Raw genomic sequence first — 21,443 nt, 5'->3', positions numbered from 1 at the left:
ATTTTTGACCACTGAAGATATACAGATAAATTTTGAATAATACTTGACATATATAAGGTAACATGGGCAATTTCTGGGTCCATTCTATCTCTATATTTAGGGTAAAAAGGAGCATAAAATAACAGAGGAAATGTTTTCCTTTTGAAGTAATAGACAAATAACAATATTGTGAACATATTATACATATGAGTAAGATGATCCACCTATTATCTTTATCCTTCTGACTTATCTTCTTTTATAGCCTTCTCCACCCCATTGTTATAGAAGGAAATATTTTATCTTAGGACTCAGTTGTATTCCATTAAGCATAAAATACAGAGAACAATAATATCAATCATTTCAGTCATCTGTAGCTGCTATGATATATACTAATATTAATGAAAGATCTATGTAAGACTGTGAGACCTAAATTTTTTTATTTAAAATTACGGAACAAGGATTAAAATTACTGATTCATCCAAAAGAATGAATGTCTTTACATCTCATAATTTATGTTTTCTTATTTAAGGCATTAAAAAATAACAGAGATAAAAATGTAAACTAATAATTGCTTTTTTACTTTTCAATTTCTTGTATTATATGAAAGTTAATATATTACACATAATGCATTCTTAAAATAAGTCAGACAGTTCATGAGGTAGAATGTATTAATATGGTTCTTACATACATAGAGACCGGGCCCTATATATAGAACAATGGGTGTCACATGCCTTGCAAGCAGCCAATCAGAGTTTAATTCCTGGCACCCCACATGGTCCCCCATGACCTGCCAGGAGTGACCCTTGAACACAAAGTCAAGATAAATCCCTGAGCACTGCAGGGTTTGTGGCCTCAAGCAAAAACAAACAAAAATACAAAGCAAAATAAAATGGCAGGCTTGGGAGAGAGCTAAAAGGGCTGAAACACATATCTTACATGGGAAGGTCCTGAGTTCAATACTTAGCGCTCCATGGACCCCTGAGCAACTCACTACCTACAGTAGCCATGGTGACCCCAGAGTGCTAGAGCCTGAACATTCAGACAACACTGTCAACTACTACTGGGTTTGACTGCCAGACCTCATGTCCACTACTTGGGAGGCTACGAAAAATTAAAGGAAAATGCATCAGAAGTTATTTCTAGTAAAGTAACAGATGAACTACATGGTGGTGATTGTTAGATACATGTAAAAGAATGTCTTTCACAAAATAATTTCTAGTTTTTAAGCATATCTAAAAGAAAATAGCAATAAGGAAAACGTAAAAGAGCACAGCAGTAAAATTACACTTTTCATTACTATCAATACAGTTTCCTTTGTTTAAAACATACGTTGACGGTAACTGAGTATGAAAAATTATGTATTTCACCATCCCAAATGTATAAGCTTTCATACATTGTACTAAAATATATAAATACCTGTAAAAAGAAATACACGTCAAACATCAAAGTTGGTGGTAAACATTCAAAATTTAGAGTGAAAATATAACATCAAAACAATAGTTAAAACTTAGAGTTAAAGAAACTTTGGTACATCTACACAATGGAATACTATGCAGCTGTTAGAAAACATAAAGTCATGAAATTTCCATATAAGTGGATCAACATGGAAAGTATCATGTTGAGTGAAATGAGTCAGAAAGAAAGAGACAGCCATAGAAATATTGCACTCATATGTGGGATATAATGTAGCAGAGAGGTACGATCTAGCAATGAGGCAACTTCTGACAAAAATTTCTCTGGACTTAGTTACTAAAATACTAAACTACAGAAATCCAAAACCTCGTGGCCGCTATTATAGCCACAGAACCTCATATCTCTTCATTCTCAGCAACGGAAAGCAAATTATCAAATGCTACCTTCCCAGCAGGTCTGACTTTGGAGGGGGGAAACTCCAAACAATAATAGTGAGTTTTTTGTTGAAATATTGAATGTAATCAAAGTAAAGAGAAAGTAAAGTGAAATTTATCAGCTACACAGGCGGGATGGGGTGCTGAGGGGGTATGGGTGGGTGGGAGGGGAGGTTTACTGTAGTTCTTGGTGGTGGAATATGTGCACTGGTGAAGGAATAGGTGTTTGAACATTGTGTAACTGAGACTTAATCCTGAAAGCTTTGTAACTTTCCACATGGTGATTCAATAAAAAATAAAAATAAATAAATAAAATAAAATAAAATGTTAGATATAAAAAAAACCTCAGAGTCGAGTCCAAAAATGGTGTGAATATTTGCACAATGAAAATGGAAAAGGTAAAAAGGCTAGCAAACATTTACATGTGCAACCTCAACTAATAAAATGATTGCAAAAATTGTTTAGTATTTTCTTTACACTAATTGATGTTATTTGAGTCACCAAATTGAGAAGATACTATCAAATTTGCATTCAGAAAATATATTTAGAAGACTGCAAATTTGCTTTTATGGGAAGGGCATTTTTATAGACTATAAACCATACTCATCTATACCCCTAATAAAAATTGTTTTCATTTAGAAAAAAAGAAAAACTGTATTTCAGTCTAACTTACATATAATACCTATCTTAGAAGCTTTAGTAAGAAACTATGGGAGTTATGAACTTAAAAATTGTATGGACAGATGTTAATAGAATTCCTTAGAATTTAAGTATTGTGATTATATTATTTAATTCTCTAATTCTCTGTATCTTATACACACACACATACATGTATTCCCAGGTTTGCTTTTGCCTCACCCAACCTATCAGTATCAGGTAAAAAATTTAATTATTATAGTTTGTGTCACATATCGGTTCTCGGCCTTTTGGCTAAGACCAAGTATAGTTTGTGTCACAGGTTTCATGTAGCTCTTATAGTTTTAATGATTACCTCACCTATACGGTGCTAATGTGTTTGCGACCCCTGATCCCAATGTCACAATCACCCCTCATTCCCTGCCTTTCTTGGAATGTTCACTTCTGTAATCTAGGGCCAAGGGTTTGCCCACAGTTGATATCTTCTATTTTCTTGTTATATTCCTTGTCTTGTGACTACATATCAAACTAGAATAGCTAGTATTTATCCTTCTCCCTATGACTTGCTTTGCTTAACATGACATCCATACACATAAGTTTGAGTCCACACATATATACACACACATATATATATACCTATATATATATATAGTAGAATCCCTTAATTCATTCATCTTTTTTAAAATTTTATTGAATCATCAGTTACAAGCTTTCATGTTTGTGTTACCATCACGCAATGATCAAACATCTAGCCCTCCACCAGTGCACATTCCCACCACCAATATCCCCGGTATATTCCCCCTCTTCCACCCTCCCCCTGCCTCCATGTCAGTCAATATTCCCCATACTCTCTCTCTACTTTGGGGCATTATGGATTGCAACACAGACACTGAGAGGTCTTCATGTTTGGTCCATTATCTACTTTTGGCACACATCTCCCATCCCTCTAGCCATCATTTTCTTAGTGATCCCTTCTCTATTCCATCTGCCTTCTACCCTCCACTCATGAAACAGGCTTTCAGCTATGGGGCAATCCTCCTGGCCCCTGTATCTACTGTCCTTGGGTGTCAGCCTCATGTGATATTATTCTATACTCCACAAATGAGTGCAGTCCTTCTATGTCTGTCCCTCTCTTTCTGACCCATTTCACTTAGCATGATACTCTCCATGTCTATCCATTTATGAGCAAATTTCATGACTTCATCTCTCCTAACAACTGCATAGTATTCCATTGTGTAGATGTACCAAAGTTTCCTTAACCAGTCATCTGTTCTACGGCACTTGGGTTGTTTCCAGAATGTACCTATATGTTCATTGCAGCACTGTTCACAATAGCCAAAACCTGCAAACAACCCAATGCCCAATAACAAAATCCATCATCTTTAACTGGGAATTTGGTTTGTTTCCATATCTTAGCTATAGTACTCAATGCTGCAATGAATGTAGGTCTATATTTTATTGGATTTCTGGAAAATGTCAGGATTAGAGGATGAATAGACCAAGAATGCAGTGAAACCATTTAAGAGATTTCTCTACTGATATATTCACCAAAGTATTGTGATTTGAACTGAATAGGGACATTGGACATTGAAAAAGCTTTTTGACATATGAATATATATATCAAATTTGATATCATCATTGACTCACAGAAGTGATGGAGCAAGAGAGAAAGAAAAATCCACGAGTTGACAGAAGATTTTTAGTAAATAACAATTCCATGTATTAAGGGAGGATGAACCTAAGGAAGAGGAAGTTTGAAATGGAATACAATTTTTTGAATTTTGATAATGTTAAATTTGAGATGTTATATAGTAGTAAAATACATATATCTAAAATATATGAGACACGTTTAAAATTTGTTTCCTCTTAAATCATGACTCATTCTTCAGAAAAGTAGCACTGACTAAAAGTCAGCAAGTTTTGGTTGGAACTAGTTTTCATTTTTTCAAGAACTCATTCTTAAAATGATGACATCCCAAATCTGTCATACTATGAAACAATTGCCTAATGTGAACTATTGTTTTCTTAGTGACTGTCATTTAAAAAAGGATATAAACTTGTTTTGCTATGAAATAGCTATCTGATATGTTTTATTTAGGGATACAGAACTTGAATGACTATTCTCCAGTGAAAGCGTCTTTATTGACATACATAAAAAGTGTCTTCTGTTAAGAATCATCCTAAGTTAGTCTTATATTGAAAAGTAATAATTCTGGAGAAATTATCTCAGAAATGTCCTTACTGTCAACATATTAGACTACAGCTATTTTTTAAAAATATGGAAATTAGTCTTAAAACTGATTTTTATACATAGAACATGTATAAAGTTTAAAAATATTTTTAATGTGAATCATATCCTTTGCGTGAAACCGAATGGAAATTTAGATGCCTGCAAAATATTTTATCTGAATTTTTATTGGCTTTAAAATAATTACTCACAGTCCATGTTCTGCCCATTCATTGTAGCATGACTCCTGGCACTTCTGTGAAAGGATATTTTGACATTATTTTTTAAACTAGGTTATGAAACAATAGTTTTCAAGGAAAATATGAGAGTCTGGGACCCAGAAATTTTATTTGCACTTGCAATGCAAAGTTTTTTTTTTCCTGCAGCAATTTCAACAAGGAAGGCTTTTAAATAAAGAACAGTAAGTATATTTTGTTGTGAGATAAAAAATATATGATAATGCAGTTGGACAAAATGGAGAGAAAAGCCCAAAGACTTCCTTTTCTTTGCTCTTCAGTGCACAAACTCAGAAACCTAATGGTCCTTTCTCTTGAGGCCTGGGGGTGCAATTTTGTTTACATCTCAGATCACATTTAGTTGTGTTTGTAGGAACTTTGCCTTTTGGGTCTCCAGGTGCTTTACAAGATAGTTGGCATATGCAAAGATAAAATAATGAATTCCAACACAATATCAAAGTACTTGGGATTCTCAGTGATTGAATAACCTTTCAAAAAGAATATCTTTGCTAAGAATTTCTGAATTATGGACATTTTTGGTGAAGACAGAGAAGGCTGCTGGCTTTTTCTCTTTATTTTGACAAATCAAGCAATTCAATAATGAAAAAGACCATACACAAGGGCCATCATGGATTAAACAATTGGTGAACTTATGGAACTAAGAGAGTCTTCCTGTTTGTGAAGTTGAGAAAACCTCAATCAAGAATTATTAAAGAAAGTGGAGAATATGACAAGGGACATTAGAATCTATAAAGAAATTTTATTTACTTCTAAATTCAATTGGATCAGAAGCACTGAAGTATTTGATGTAATGATAGGATTTTTAAAATTTTTTATTGAATCACCGTGTGAAAAGTTACAAAGCTTTCAGGCTTAAGTCTAAGTCATACAATGATCAAACACCCATCCCTTCACCAGTGCACATGTTCCACCACCAAGAACCCCAGAATACCTGCCATCCCACCCCACCCCTGCTTTTGTGGATGATGATTTTCATTTCAATTTCTTTTTACTTTGATTACATTCAATACTTCAACAGAAAACTCACTATTATTATTTGGAATTTCCCCCCAATAATCAGGCCTGCTGAAAAGTTATCTTTTGATAATTTGTTTTCCATTGAGAGAATGAAGAGCATATGAGGTTTTGGATTTCTGGTATTTTAGTAGTCAAATCCAGAGAAATTTCTGCCAGAAGTTGCATCATTGCAAGCTCGTACCTCTCTTTAGTGGACCTTATAAGATGGTGGTCACCACGCTGCCTGGGAAAGGAAAGGCCAAGAGAGAAAACCTTTCCCCTCCTGGGACGGCATGGGGCCATAGCTTAGTTCACAGTCTAGAGGCATTTATGCAAGAAGCCGCTGGGTGCAGAAAGTAGTTAGTTGGCCGCCAGGATCATGAGCATTCAGGAATGGAGAAGCCGTTCATGTGCAATGATAGGATTTTAAGGGATCACTTTGATGTTGTTTTCACTGAAAAGACAGAGAGGTCAAGAGATCCGGGGGGGGGAAGATTTTCAGGTCTGGTACAAGTTGGCTGTAATAAATTGTGCTTACCTATGCACTATGGTTAGATAAAGTTTATGATTTATTTAGTTAAGGTTCTTCTTGAGTACATAGGTCCATATAGGGTGAGAATATACTATTTAGCTGTATTAATTTCCTTGACGAATCAAAGTCCTCAGTAGTATAGATAATTATGATATTAACACCCATAAAAGCCTGTTGTACAGTTTTAGAAAATACAAACAATATTTATTTATTATTAATCTCTAGTTAACCTGGATATTGCATCACATTTCAGAAGAACTTGAAATAATCATTTGTATACTTCCATTTCAAGAAATATTTATATAAATAGCATTTTATGGCCCTAAGTTAAATTTAGAATTAACCGGGTAGCTTAATCTTCAGTGACTGAAAATTATCTCTTTGTTCAGATTGTCACAAGTTTAAAATTTCTATTTTAGTATGTTTTTACAGGTAGCTAAGGCAAGATCAGTGACAGCTATGATGTGAAAATGTAGCCATACATGAAAGTATCTTTTACATAACACTAGCAAGATATGAAGATGACTTGGCCAATAGAGATTGGGTTCGAGAGAGTAGTGATCATATAGGAATGCCACAAAATAGATAATGGATTTCTTTATTATTTTTCATCTTTCTGAGCACTTTTTTTATTCTGGATATCAAACCTTTATCTGATGTGTTGACTGCAAATATCTTTCCCATTCAGTTAGTTGTCTTTTAGTTTTAGCCCATAGTTGTTATTTTTATCTACTTTTTTATTTTTGCCAAGAAGCTCTTTTACTTTTTCGTAGTCCCATGTTTTTATTATTAATTTTGTTGCCATTGCCAGTGGTATCAGAAAATTGAAGAAACCTTTTTTTTGTCTAAATCTTGAAGTGTTCTGCCTGTATTTTCCTCAGCTTACTTTGTAGTTTCTGGTTGGATCGCAATGTCTTCGGTCCATTTTGAATTGACTTTTCTGTGAGGTGTAAGGTATGGATCCAGCTTTATTTTCTTACATGTAGTTATCCAGTTTTTCCAGCTCCATTTGTTAAAGAGGCTATCTTTACTACATTTCATCTTTTCTACATTTCATTGAAAATTGACTGCCCATATATATATGGGGTTTTACCATAGGGTATTAGATTCTGACCCATTGATTTGAAGGGTCTATCTTTATTCTAGTACCATGCAGCTTTCATCACTATAGCTTCAAAATACAGTACCAAATTAGGTAATGAAATAACTCCCATTTTTCTTTAATTTTTCAGTATGGTTCTGGCTATTCATAATCTTTTAATTTTATCCCGTACAAACTTTATTATTTATTTTTCCAGGTCCTGGAAAAATGTCATCTGAATTTGGATGGAGACTGCATTGAATTTGTATGATAGCTTGGGTGGCATTTTTATTTTAACAATGTTGATTCTTAAAATCCTTTATCGTGGGATATTTTTCTACTTCTTGAGGTCTTCCTCTATCTATTCCTTAATTGATTTAAAATTACCATGATATAGATCTCACATGTATTTTGTTAAGATTACTCCTAGATACTCAATGGTTCTTGATACTATTTTAAATCGAATAGACTCCTTGATTGCTTTCTCCTCTGCTTCATTCTTTATATATAAGAATGTTACTGATTTTTGTGTATTGACTTTATACTTGGCCACTTAGCTGTTGGTTTATTCAAAAACCTTATCAACAAATGGGCAGAAATAATGAATAGACACTTCTCAAAGGAAGAGAGGCAGATGGCCAATAGGCCCATGAAAAAAATATTCAGCATCACTTAACATCAGAGAAATCCAAATCAATAAAATAATTAGATATGATCTCACACCAGTGAGAATGGCACAAATCAAAATAGTAGGAACAATCTGTATTGGCAGGGACATGATATAAAAGTAACTCTTACCCACAGCTGGTGGGAATGTTATCTGGTACAACCCCTGTGGAAAACAGTATGAAGAGTTCTTAGCAAACTTAGAATTGGATTGCCATATGACCTAGCAATTCCACTTTGGGGCATCTATACCCAGGACATAAAAACACTCTCTCAAAAGGACACACACACACACACACACACACACACAAACACCATTATTCATTGCTGCACTTCATACAATAGCTAAAATCTGGAAATAACTGAGGTTTCCAATGAAAGATTAATAGGTTATATTTGTTTGTTTGTTTTTGGGTCACACCCAGCGATGCACAGGGGTTACTCCTGGCTCTGCACTCGGGAATTACCCCTGGCGGTGCTCAGGGGACCATATGGGATGCTGGGAAACGAACCCAGGTCGGCCGCGTTCAAGGCAAACACACTACCCACTGTGCTATCACTCCAGCCCCAAAAGATGAATAGATTATGAAGATATGATATATGCATATATAATACTATGAAGCTTTAATGAACAATAAAATCATGTAATTTGCTGCAACATTGTTCAATCTGGAAGATATCATGCTGAATGAAGTACGCCAGAAAAAGAAAATCAAACAGGATGATCTCACTTAACTATGAAATATAGACTACTAGATGAAGAAATGTAAGCAGTAAAAGGGGGATGCTTAGATCATCCTTGACCCCAGTATTCAGAGAGGAGATGTACATAGAAGGAAATAAATAAATGGTGGAAGATATAATGGGTTAACAGGCATCAGGGCTTCAGTAAGACCAGTGATATTAGTAAGGAGTATAACCATATACACAAAACACAGACTCAACAAAGCTGAAAATATGAAATCTAAGTGGCAACCACTGACACTTTGTAATGTACCTGTCAAGTTGACAGGTGAGGCTGGATTGGGGGTTGGGATGGAGAGGGAATCTGGGAACACTGGTAAAGGGAAGTTGATACTGATGGAGGAATTGTGTTGAATTATTGTATGCCTAAAACACAGCCATCAGTAACTTTGTAAATCATGGCTCTTCAATAAAATTTTTCAAAAAGAAAATAAATGTGGAGTTGGTTAGTTGAAACGCCTTAAACAGTTGTCAACTAAGAAATGACTATGCTCCAGTATATAAGTCAGCTCTTTTTGCTTATTGTTCTAATTCCTACTTAGAAGCATTAGTGTTTTAATTCTAACCCTTCTAATCAATGCTTTTCTCTTTCATATTGGTTTAATTTAATACTTTAATTTGTATTCATGTTTAAGAAAAGGTGCTTTTTTATAAGTAACTAATATGAACAGCATAACTTACCTTTGAAGTAACTGCAAGTATATTTCTTATAACATGGTTTAACAATGAAAAAACACACAAATATCCTTGGTGCCTATGGCAAACTTCTATTCAGGAGCTAAAGGAACATATCAGAAAAATGGTTCTGAACTGAACAATTGTGGATTTTTGTTAGTTTGGTTTAGTTTTGGGATCACACTCAGTGATGCTTACAATAAACTTCTTACTCTCTGTACAGGAATCACTTCCTAGTGGGCTTGAGTAGGCTTACATGATATCAAACCAGAGATCAAACCTTAAAACAAGTCATGTAGAAGGCAAGAGCCTTATGCTCTGCCCTGTCTGACCCCAGAACTATAATTTCTTAGAAATATGTTTCTTCTTACCACTGATATTAGGAAAATTTTATACTGACAACTAGGGAGAGAGTGTTCTATGATATCTATTGAGTTTAGCTCAAGAATGCTGCTAATCATTCTTCCATTCAGGGAACAGCTGCCTCCTCCTACAAAGAATTACCCAAGTCAGTATGTCAACACTGCCACTTTGATAAACTGTGTATTATATTTACATTTAACAAAATTATATATTCCAGATATATAATGATGGATTATAAAATGAAGTTTTAGAATTATAAAGTATCATAGTATACTTTATCATTTTCTATTTCTCTATAAGATTAGTTGCCTCATACTTTGAACTCCATAAAATGTGGTGTGGGACTCTTAGAGTATGGGAGGGTGTGTGGTGTGAAGTGTCGCGTGGCTGAGAATGTGGCCGCATGGTCCAGGAATAGATTGACTTGTGGGTGAGGCTCGACCAAATGTGTGAAGAGTGCCCATGATCATGGCAGTGATTGAGTTCTGGAGGTTTTCAGCTGCTGCGGTTGGGTCCCTTGGGGCGGGAAGGGGTCTCACCAGCTCCCCTCTGGGGCGCCCTGAGTGAAACAACCTGCTGCAGGGTCCGGCAGCATGGTTATGGTAAGCGTCATGTTATGCCCCTTCCAGGAGAGAATGACATGTGATCTGGATTGTGGCCAATGACAAGATTACCTGGCATCAGCCAGAGATGGCTTAAGGGCATGTCTGCTGATTTTCTGGAGACAGGGGGATACAGGCAGAGGATCTCTGTTCCTGGTCCCGTGTAACCCAGAGTTCTGAGACACAAAGTCCTGCATACCTGGGTTTTCTGGGGATTCACTCATGGGTGAGGCACAACAAGAGTGTGTAGAGGGTGGCCATAAGTGACGGAAGTTGAGTTCTGGAGAGTTTTGGCTGCCAGGGCTGGGTCCCTTGGGGCCTTGAGATTAAAGAGCAAATCTATCTTCAAAACTATTTTTACTGCTTTCTTTTAAGGTCATATTATGAATTGTGGCTTTTTGTTTGTTTCGGTTTGGGGGTCGCACCCAGTGATGCTTACAATAAACTTCTGTCGCTGTGCTCAGGAATCACTTCCTAGTGAGCTTGGTAGACTTCTAGGATATCAAACCAGGGATCAAACCTCAGAACAAGTCACTTGTTCAAACAAGTGACTTGTTCTAACTTGTTCTAACTTGTTAGATCGATTTGCCTGAGTGGGCACCAGTAATGTCTCCATTGTGAGACTTGTTGTTACTGTTCTTGATATATCGAATACACCACGGGTAGCTTGCCAGGCTCTGCTGTGCATGCGGGATACTCTTGGTAGCTTGCCGGGCTCTCCAAGAGGGACAGGGGATTCGAACCCGGGTTGGCCGTGTGCAAGGCAAACACCCTACCTGCTGTGCTATCGCTCCAGTCCAAGTCACAAAGAAGGCAAATGCCTTATTCTCTGCAATGTCTGGCCCCAGACTGTAATTTCTTAGAAATGTGTTTCTCCAAAATAAGATAATTTGGAGTCAGATAGTACAGGGGGTAAGACTCTTGCCTTGCACATAGCTGACCCAGTTTCTATCCCCAGCACCCTCTCTGGTCCACTGAGCCCTACCAGGGCTGATTCCTGAGTGCAGATCCAGTAGTTCTGAGCATTTCCAGGTTTGGAAAAACACAAAACAAAAAATATATAATTGTCTAAAATTATTTTATTTTTCATTTCTAATAAAATAATAAATCTCACAAATCAAAATTATTTTCTATCAAATAATTTAAATTTATGAAAGGACTTGTGGCTTTTATATTCACTTAAAAGTATCTAGTCACTCTAGTCATATAAAAGAATTAATAGGTGAAATAAATGAATAGTTAATCATTGAAAGATCACGTGTAGATTTTAGAGGACCTTTCAAATAGTGTTGCTTCCTATTCATACCATTCATGGTAATACACAGAACACAATATTGACATGTTCCCATGTTTATCGGAAAACAATTTATCTATAGCATGAAATGTTGAAAATATTCTTCTATCCTTCAGTATCAAGTAGCATCATCTTTTCTTTAGGAAATATACTTGATTTTCAAGCTATGTAATGAATATTAAAGTGCGTCTCCCTTGCAGGAATGCAAACTGTGTGTATTTGTTTGTAATGGTCTATCTAATGGTAAAATCTAAAGAAAATTTAATAATATGACTCTGGGAAATCTTGACACTTTCTTGTGTTCTATGTGGTTATCTGAGTGCACAAGTTTTGATTTTAAGAGTTTTAGATAAAATACTCCCAGATTTGAATCAGATGTCAGTAATCCTGCTCTAATCAGACTTGGGTGGGGGGAATATCACACATGGCACAAATAACTTTGATTATGTAATTGCGGAGGGAGGTTGTGGCAATTTTCAGAAACAGGAGAGAAATCACGGTCTGGAAAGGTCTGCTCCCAAATCTCTCATTTGTTCTTTTAAATAATCCACACTGTTTTGACAAAAGAAATTTGTTTTGAAATTTTGGGCCACACCTGGCTGTTCTTATGGCTTGCTCCTGTCTCTGTACTTAGGGATTACTCCTGACAACACTCAATACACTGTATGAGGCGCTGAGGATGGAACCTAGGTTTGCCATGTGCAAGGCATGTGCCTTACTGTACTCACTCTCTGATCCCAATAGGTGGAATGCTAAGTTTCATTATTTGTTTCTCTAGTTTTTAAAATACTTGCAAAAATTATTTAGGCATTCTGCATAGTTTTCCTCTTATGAAGTATGAATTAGGAATATATCAATGTATAATATGAAGTATGAGTTAGGAGTATATTAATATGTAGCATTGGAATAGTGAAATGTATCAGTAATATTCTTCCTGACACACTAAAAGTCAGGGGTAATTTTAAACATATGAAAATTGTAGTTTTAATTAGGAGATAAGGAAAAATTACTGGCTTATTGTGTTACTTCATCAAAGGCTTCGTATGTCGTTCCTATTATAAACAATATACTTTGTAAATTAATAAAGAAGGCAATTGACACTGTGCCATTATAAATTGTGGGCTTAAAATTGTGATAGTTCAATTATAAAACAACATGTATGAATAGCTAATCCAACTCTCCTTTTTTAGTGTTTATTCAAACCAAAAATCCTGTTGTTATGTATCACTTATTAGGAACCAAAAAGAGTCCCAAATGTTGCTTTGAAGAGCAGGATGTGATGAAGTACTGTTTTAAAGGCCTTATTAAACACTTCAAAGAAATAGGAAGTCATTTATGCAGTCTTGTTAATACCCCTCACTGAATTTAAACTATGACTCAGAAAGAAAAAACTGCTTCTCTCTCATAATTTCATTTTTACTTACCTTTTTGCTTGTCAAATAATAAAATGTTTAAGAAAAATCTACTGGGAACTTCTGTGTGCTATGTTTTGTGTTAAGTATCAGCCTTTGCCTTTGATTTTCTAACACAATGACATGAGTTAGTCCAAAACACAGACATACCAAAATGTGATTTGGTGAGAGTAGGTGTTGGGGGAAGACATGGCTTTGAAGATTTGTGCTAGAATTTAAAAAGTAATAAAGAGTGAATAAAAATATAGTAAGTTTATGACCATTTTTGTACAGCATCATAAAATTAGAATAAAATATCTAATGTAATAAAAGATTGACAAAACTCAGCAAAAAATAATTTGGCTTCAGGTAGTTTTAAACATTTCTGATTTACATTTTATCAAGAAAACTTGAAAAATAAACCTGCAAATATTCATTATTATCTCTTTTAGCAAAAAATATAATTGTTGAAAAATTTATTTAATTGTATTCAACTAAATATTCTATATTCAATGTTTTGTGTTCTTCCTGAAGCCAGACTTGACCTTCACTAGAATATTTATCCAAACTATTAGGTAGTGTGTTAGCTATATATTGAACTCCTTAACTTGTTCAAAAAAGAAGCATGTGCATACATCTCAAACATTTCAAACTGGCAGATATTTTTTGTTTGCAGAGTTTGACAGATGCTTTAAAAAATTAAATAGAAGAAATTGTATTTACATATTAATGTTTCACATGTTTAGTGAACTGAGATATTGTTATCGCTGGCATTTTTCAGTTAGATAAATAGCATAAATACTATATATTGTAAACACATATGTATATAGATATAATAAAAATGTACCTCACTTGAGGAGGAGTCATTCCTCAGAATCTAACCATTAATAGACTCTGAGCACTGCCTGGTGGGCCTGCTACCAAAGACAAAAGAAAAACACTATTAAATACAACACAATTCATTTCTGAGTCACCTGCATTCCAAATTGGTTATATTGCTTCTCCTTCTCCTTCTCCTCTTTCTCCTCCTCCTCCTCTTTCTCCTCCCCCTCCTCCTCCTCTCCTCCCCATCCTCCTCCTCCCCTCCCCATCCTCCTCCTCCTCCTCCTCCTCCTCCTCCTCCTCCTCCTCCTCCTCCTACTTCTCCTCCTCCTCCTCCTCCTCCTCCTCCTCCTCCTCCTCCTCCTCCTCCTCCTCCTCCTCCTCCTCCTCCTCCTCCTCCTTCTTCTTCTTCTTCTTCTTCTTCTTCTTCTTCTTCTTCTTCTTCTTCTTCTTCTTCTTCTTCTTCTTCTTCTTCTTCTTCCTTCTTCCTTCTTCTTTCTTCTTTCTTCTCCTTCTCCTCCTTCTCCTCGTTCTCCTTCTCCTTCCTCTCCTTCCTCTCCTTCCTCTTCTTCTTCCTTCTCCTCCTCCTCCTCTTCCTCCTCCTCTCCTCCTCCTCCTCTTCTCCTCCTCCTCCTCCTCCTCCTCCTTCTCCTTTCCTTCTTCCTCCTCCTCCTCGTCCTGCTTCTCCTCCTCCTCCTTCTCCTTTTCTTCTTTCTCCTCTTCCTCTTCCTCCTCCTTTTCCTGCTTCTTCTCCTCCTCCTCCTGCTTCTCCTCCTCCTCCTGCTTCTTCTCCTCCTCTTCCTCTTGTTTCTCCTCCTTCTTCTCTTCCTTCTGCTCCTTCTTCTCATCCCCCTTATTCCTCCCCTCCCCTGCTCTTTCCACTTCTTCACTTCTTTCTTCTTCCTCTTCTTCTCTATCACCTTCTACTTTTTTCTCCTTTTTATTCTCCTTCTCCTATATCTTCACCCTTTCCCCTTCTGTTTCTTCCTCTTTCCCTTCCTATTCCTCTTCCTCTTCCTCCTCTTCCTCCTTCTCTCCCTCCTTTCCCTCCTACTTCTCTTCCCCCTCTTTCTCCTCCTCATCTTCTTCCCATCTATCTCTTTTGTTATCCCTGATATTGGTGTACTGTCTCAGTGAAACATTTTTGTTTTGTAAAACAAAAATTGTAACAAATACAGTCATTCTTCTAATCACATAGTATAGCTGAAATTTATTATCTTCAAATACTGCCATTTGTGTGTTATTTAAACCAATAATAGCTATCCTGAATAGAACATTATATAAATTGAATGCATGTTGGGCCATATAGCATCTTTTCTTTTAGGTTGTATACATTATTAAAATCAATTGTCTGAACAACTATTAAAACATTCTCAGGATTGAGATGTCTAAATCACATAAGATAGCATTGGCTAAATATTTCCTGCTTCTCCCAACTAAACATAACAACAAACTCTATAACATTAGAAACAATGAAGATTGTCAAATGTAGTCAGTAGAAGGAAAAATCATTTAAACTGCGGACTAGAGGAAATATATAACATCAAGTTTTCCAATGTAGTTCTTTCCAAGAGAACAAGGTAGCAAGAATTGGTATGTCATACAATCAAAAGGAGGAACAGAAGGTGACTGGAATTAGCTCATTTCTTCCCCTGGGTTGAATAGGAGGCCCCTTGACAATACCCGATGAGCCAAGAAAAGCTAGCAAGAAAACAAGGAATAAGAGTTGTATTGAGAGAAAGAAGTTAAGGAAATGTGCCCCTCCTTTGTCTGGGCCTAAGAATCCTCTGCTGAAAGACATGGAGAGAGCAGGTTTCACTGGTTAGAGGAATCATGTCATAACAAGATGTCTGGTCTAGGAAATCTCTTTATCCTTACATGGCCCAGACACTCTCCTCCCTGGGAACAAATACTCAGCATTGAAACACTAGCACATGTGGCCTGGTCCAGGTATTCTCTTTGTTCCCAATATCTGAGGCAATCTTCTACTACACAAAGACACTGGGAAAGTGATAGGTTCATTGGAAGAGGTTGGTCCTCCACAACAAATTACTAGCCAAGAAGCTTTCTGTCCCCAGGGTCTCGAGGATCTTGCCAAAAGTATCCCAATTATGGAAACCTACAGACTCAAGACACCATTTTGTCTCAGGATGATATTGGATTGGATAGACAAAAATTACAAGATGGTCATTGCCACAGTAAGAGGGTCAACCGTAATTCAGAAGCATTTTAATCCTTATAAATTTAGGACTCCCGTCCACACTCAAAGACATCTGGTCAACCCTAGAGCACTTATAAGGCTGTTCACCTCTTAGTCCTATGAGTTGTTTCTCTTATGTAGAAACATTTCAATAGCTTAAAAGTCTAGCAGTCCTTTCAGAAGTATCACTTCTCAGGAACTTTTGGGATGAGTAGAAAATGATCCGTCACTTGTATCATTAGAATCCCAGAAGAAGAGCTGAAAATAACTGTGAGAGGAGTATTTCCAAAAAAAAATTATAGTTGTGTCTCCCAAAATTTGGTGAAAGATAGAAATTCATACAAAAATAAAACTGAATGAAAACAAGACAGATTATACACAAATAAATCCTCCCAAGACACATTGTATCTATACGTATGAAAAATAAAGACAAAATCTTGAAAGCAGCCAGAGAGAAATGACACGATATTTTGGTTTTCAAATTATCAAAGCTTATATTTGTGCTTACTGGAATTTTTGGCTTCATGTGGTCATTAAATTTAAAACAAGCTAAAATAAATTAAAGATTGACCTTGACTTGCCATTTATTTTGTTAAATAGGGAAGTTAACTCTCATTGTACAAAAGAAACAAGACACTTTATCAGCATTGTGAATTGGAAGGACCTGGCCACAGAATAAAAACAATAGATAGATTTCACATTTTTTTAAATTTCTCTACTGCCTTCTTTTTTTCCCTATTTCACTGTGATATGATGCAAGCTTTATCACACATTCAAGCTTGCATTTAAATAGCACATATAATCAAAGAACTTTGTTTAATCAAAGAAGCTTAATAAGACATTTAGTAAGTGGAGGTCTATTTTATAAAATATGCCTCCCTTTTTCTTTGTTAATATTGTGAAAATGACCAAAGGCTGTATATACACTTGGATGCGGTGCTCAGACATCTGTATGTGGTGCTCTCTGGGAGTCTCTTTGTCATGGTGTTGACACAGGTACTCACTGAGGGACTGCACTTCTGCCTTTGGTATAAACACACACACACACACACACACACACATCTCTTTTCACTGTGATGCTCACCAGTGTCCTCCCACTTTAATTGTGGTACTCACACATACCTGACTGCAATGCAACTAGAAATCAATTTTGGCACCAGAGATCTCCACAGAGCTATTAAGCACATCCAGTGGCACAGGGATTGAACTCAGAGCCTCACGCTTTCCAGGTACATGTCTAGCCTGTGAGTACCTACCTCTCCAACCCCAAATACAATGCTGTAGGAAAGAGACAGATTTCTTGAATTCCATGTCTAACAAAATTTTTCTTTCTACCAAATTAGATATGTCATATCCTACTTTAATAAGTGTTTATGCATATTGATTTGAAATTTTCAACTAGTATTTACAATTTTAATTAACTTTTATAGAATCATATAATTGTATAGTCCCATCATGTAAATATAATTTTAGTGATAATATTAGTGCTTCCTAACTGCATATGTATAAATATGCATGTATGGAACATAAATGTGTGATTACCTATGATATCCTTTGCTATTAACATAAATTTTAGTACATTCTGAATAATTTTTGATAGTAACAGTCTTCATGCTTATTTTCATATTTCCTTTATCCTGTTTAATTCAAATCTTAATTATATAAATCTGTAGTTCAACACAACATGACTTTTCTGTAAAATAGAACCTAACGCCAAATGCCATCTTTAATTTCTCCTCTTTCTGTCCTTGTCTGGAATTAATTTTATGTACTGTAGGTATTGACATTTAATTATGATAAATCTCAGCTGGTCCCCCAGAGAGGACTTTGGTGGCACATGTGCATACATTATTTTAAATATAAAACAAACTGCTGACATTTCATAAACAGGTCTCCAATTTGGCTTGATGCTAATTAAAATACTTCTTTTGCAACAGCTATATACTTGCTCCATTTTTCAGATTAGAATTACAAAGGCTCCAAGGGCTTAAGTAAAGTTCCCACTGAGCTATTCAGTGATAGAGATGGGAATTCAGCTCAGCCTGTCCAATTCCAAACCTTAGTGCTTTACCTGCATGCATTGTTTTGTGTAATTTGAGTTAGTTCATATTTATCAAAATAAAAAGGTTTTGAGTCTCATATAAGAATACTCTGATCTGTGAGACAGCACAGAGAATAGGGCGCTTGTCTTTCACATGATGGAACCAGATTTAATCCCCGGTACCCCAGTCCCCTAAACCTTCCCAGAGCCAGGTGTAAACCTTGAGCATTTCCAGGTGTGGAAAAAAAGAGTAATATTTATTAAGCTGTGCCACATACCATGTAATTGATATATAGTTCCATAAGCACAAATTTTAGATTCAAGATAGGTGATGAAGTTTGCTTAGTAAATCAAACAAACCAAAACAACCTGGTTCACTTTCTTTGTGTAAGACAGCAAAACCCTGTGGAGAGTTGAGGCTAAGTATTATCTGGCCCTGAGCTTTACCTATTCAAATTGGTTACCCATGTCATTGGCCAGCATGCTCAACCTTTGTGCTGGCTTCTTCTCTATTATCAAGGCAATGACCCTTGGGTCCCTGTAATAAAGTTTTAACAAAATTATGAAACCCTAAAAAATTCCAAGAATTAACGGGTACAGAGACATACCAAAAGCCTGTCTAGAGCTTCAGTTATGGTGGATAACGTTAGAAGCTCTGGAAGCACAGTATGTATTTGGGAAGACCAAGGTTTAGGTGAGTAGTACCAAGGCATTTTAAAGATATATTTTAGTACTTTTTTTCTTTTGGCTTTTTGGGTCATATATAGCCATGCTCACAGGTTACTTCTGACTGCATTCAGGAATTACTGCTGACAGTGCTTGGGGAACCATATAGGATGCTGGGGATTGAACCTGGGTCAACTGTGTGCAAGGCAAACACCCTACCCACGATACTATCGCTCCAGCCTCAGATTTTAGTGTTTTATAATTATTGATATGTCATTTTCCCTGAGAACCTCAAGTAAAGAACCTTAGTTTAGTTAGTTAGTGAATTCATAGATGTAGTTGTCTAATTTTAACCTCCTTGATGATGAGATTTCTTCTACCTTCTCCTATACAATTTAGACTTGCTAAACATCTATATTCTTATCTCATCTTTTGCTTATCCAGCGTAAATCTCATATTTATATGATCCAGTTTAGTCTCTCACCTTCAGGCCACTTTTAATTCTGTGTCGAGTTGTTATTGAAGTAGGAGAGATATACTTTCATAATATGTTCAACTTAGTGCTTTTAAAACAGAGCTTGGATCCTTCTGGTAGCTAATACTAGAATAACACAAAATGTAAAAGTAAGAATATTTTTGCTAAGTATACACAGAGAAGAATTCTCTAAGATTTATCACCAGCTACCTTCATGACCTTGAACAAATCATATACAGTCTGAGTTTTCATTAATGGCGAGGTTATATTAGATGATTTCAAAGGTATTCTTTATCATTGTGACAAGAACTTCAGTAGTCTGTTTATCTGGCCTGTGTTTGTTCTGTCTTCTGTTATGTACACTTGAAAATGTGAATCCATATAGGATCACTAAATTACCATAATGAGATTCATGTTTTGGCACTGGTGTTAAGAATGAGAATTTTTACTGTTGATGGACAGTCCTGTGATATTGTGAGGCAATGTTTCTTATTTTATTGCTTTCATTGAAATAAGTGAGGAGAGTGATCCTGAAAACAGTACATTGTGGAGCCAAACAAATTGCCTCTCATATTTACAGAGGGCAGGCATGCATATTACTTCACATTAGGCATGACTGAAGTTGTAAAGTACTGCTGTAGTGTTTTGTTGATTCAACAGTTAGGGTGCATAGTTTATAAGATAGCTGATTTGGACAGAGCATACCACAATATAGGATATGCTGACTGCAATTGATTGCATATGGGCTCTTTAAAACCCAGGGATGTGAAACTTTTAGGGTTCATTGACTATCAGAAAGTTCAAAATCTAGGTGGCAAAAAGGATATAAATTGCTATTTGAATTTGAGAAATGGATTATATTAGAGATACAGCAATATTTGCAAGCTCTGTATGACCTTTACATAGCATGATCTACTGAAACCTGTTTTTGCACATGTTTATATGTACATACATTGACATTTAAACCCAAAACAATGGGATATAAATCCTCTCATTAAGAAGGTACCACTGACTGATAATTATTTGTGAAGGAATGCTTACCTTGGTCTTGCACAATGATATATGCTTCTTTAAATATGTATCATTTTCTACTCTTAAGAAATACATATTTTTAAAATCATAATCAGTGTTATAATTAGAATATTTGAACTTTCACTTTCAAAACATGTGACATCACAGTAGGGTCACTGATGTTTCCGTTATTTCGGGTTCTGCTATGGACTGGGCCTTGAGTGAAAGAAAGAGCAACCAGTTACCCTCCCCACATTCTACCATTGGTGTATGGTAATTAAAGAACATTAAAGAACAGAGGGACAAAGACAAAGAGTAAAACTATGAAATTATGTTGTTAAGTAGTTTAAAATGTGCTCTCAAATGATAACTCAACTAACGTTTAGAGAGTATTAGCTACCATATTGTATTGGGACTACACTGAGTAACAAGACAATTTTTACCATCTAGAGTGATTAAAATTCATCTTTTTAATTATTTGGAGGTTTGTCAGTATTTCAAAAGCATCTTGCAAGGAGTAATAGCTTGTCTTTAATCTTTTTCTTAGCATGTTTTTGAATGCCTAAAAACCTAATGTCCCCTTTTCTATAAATTTCAACTTTCACACCCATGTTTAGTCTAACCCCTTTAGAATCCAGACCAATCTAAATTATGGTTCCACATTCATAAGAAAGATTAATCGGGGTTTTTTTCTTTATTAGCACATTTTGCATTAGGTTTAAGCAGTAAAAGTATCTCTGATAAACTCTCAGTTGGAATAATGAAAAAATTACCTTTCATTGTCTGAATTTTATACTGTCACACTTTATGAGCTTACTATTTCTTTTCATTTTGTTTCATACATGATTTAACACGTATGGCCTGAACTCTTTCCTAGAACAATGTGGAGATAACTGTATCATGCATGACTCCACCTCTAATTGTAATCTGCATCATTT

The 21,443-nt window shown here is 35.8% G+C and overlaps 1 protein-coding gene across 1 annotated transcript in view; it reads left to right on the top strand.

Annotated features, from left to right (window-relative positions):
• Nucleotides 1–21,443, top strand: part of DMD (dystrophin) — a 2,715,231-nt gene that overhangs the window by 356,184 nt on the left and 2,337,604 nt on the right. The gene's annotated exons all lie outside the window — the stretch shown is intronic.

Source organism: Sorex araneus, chromosome X (assembly GCF_027595985.1).
Source record: "Sorex araneus isolate mSorAra2 chromosome X, mSorAra2.pri, whole genome shotgun sequence".
NCBI lineage: Eukaryota > Metazoa > Chordata > Mammalia > Eulipotyphla > Soricidae > Sorex > Sorex araneus.
The sequence above is the reverse complement of the archived record's forward strand: the minus strand, read 5'-3'. Positions and strand labels throughout refer to the sequence as shown.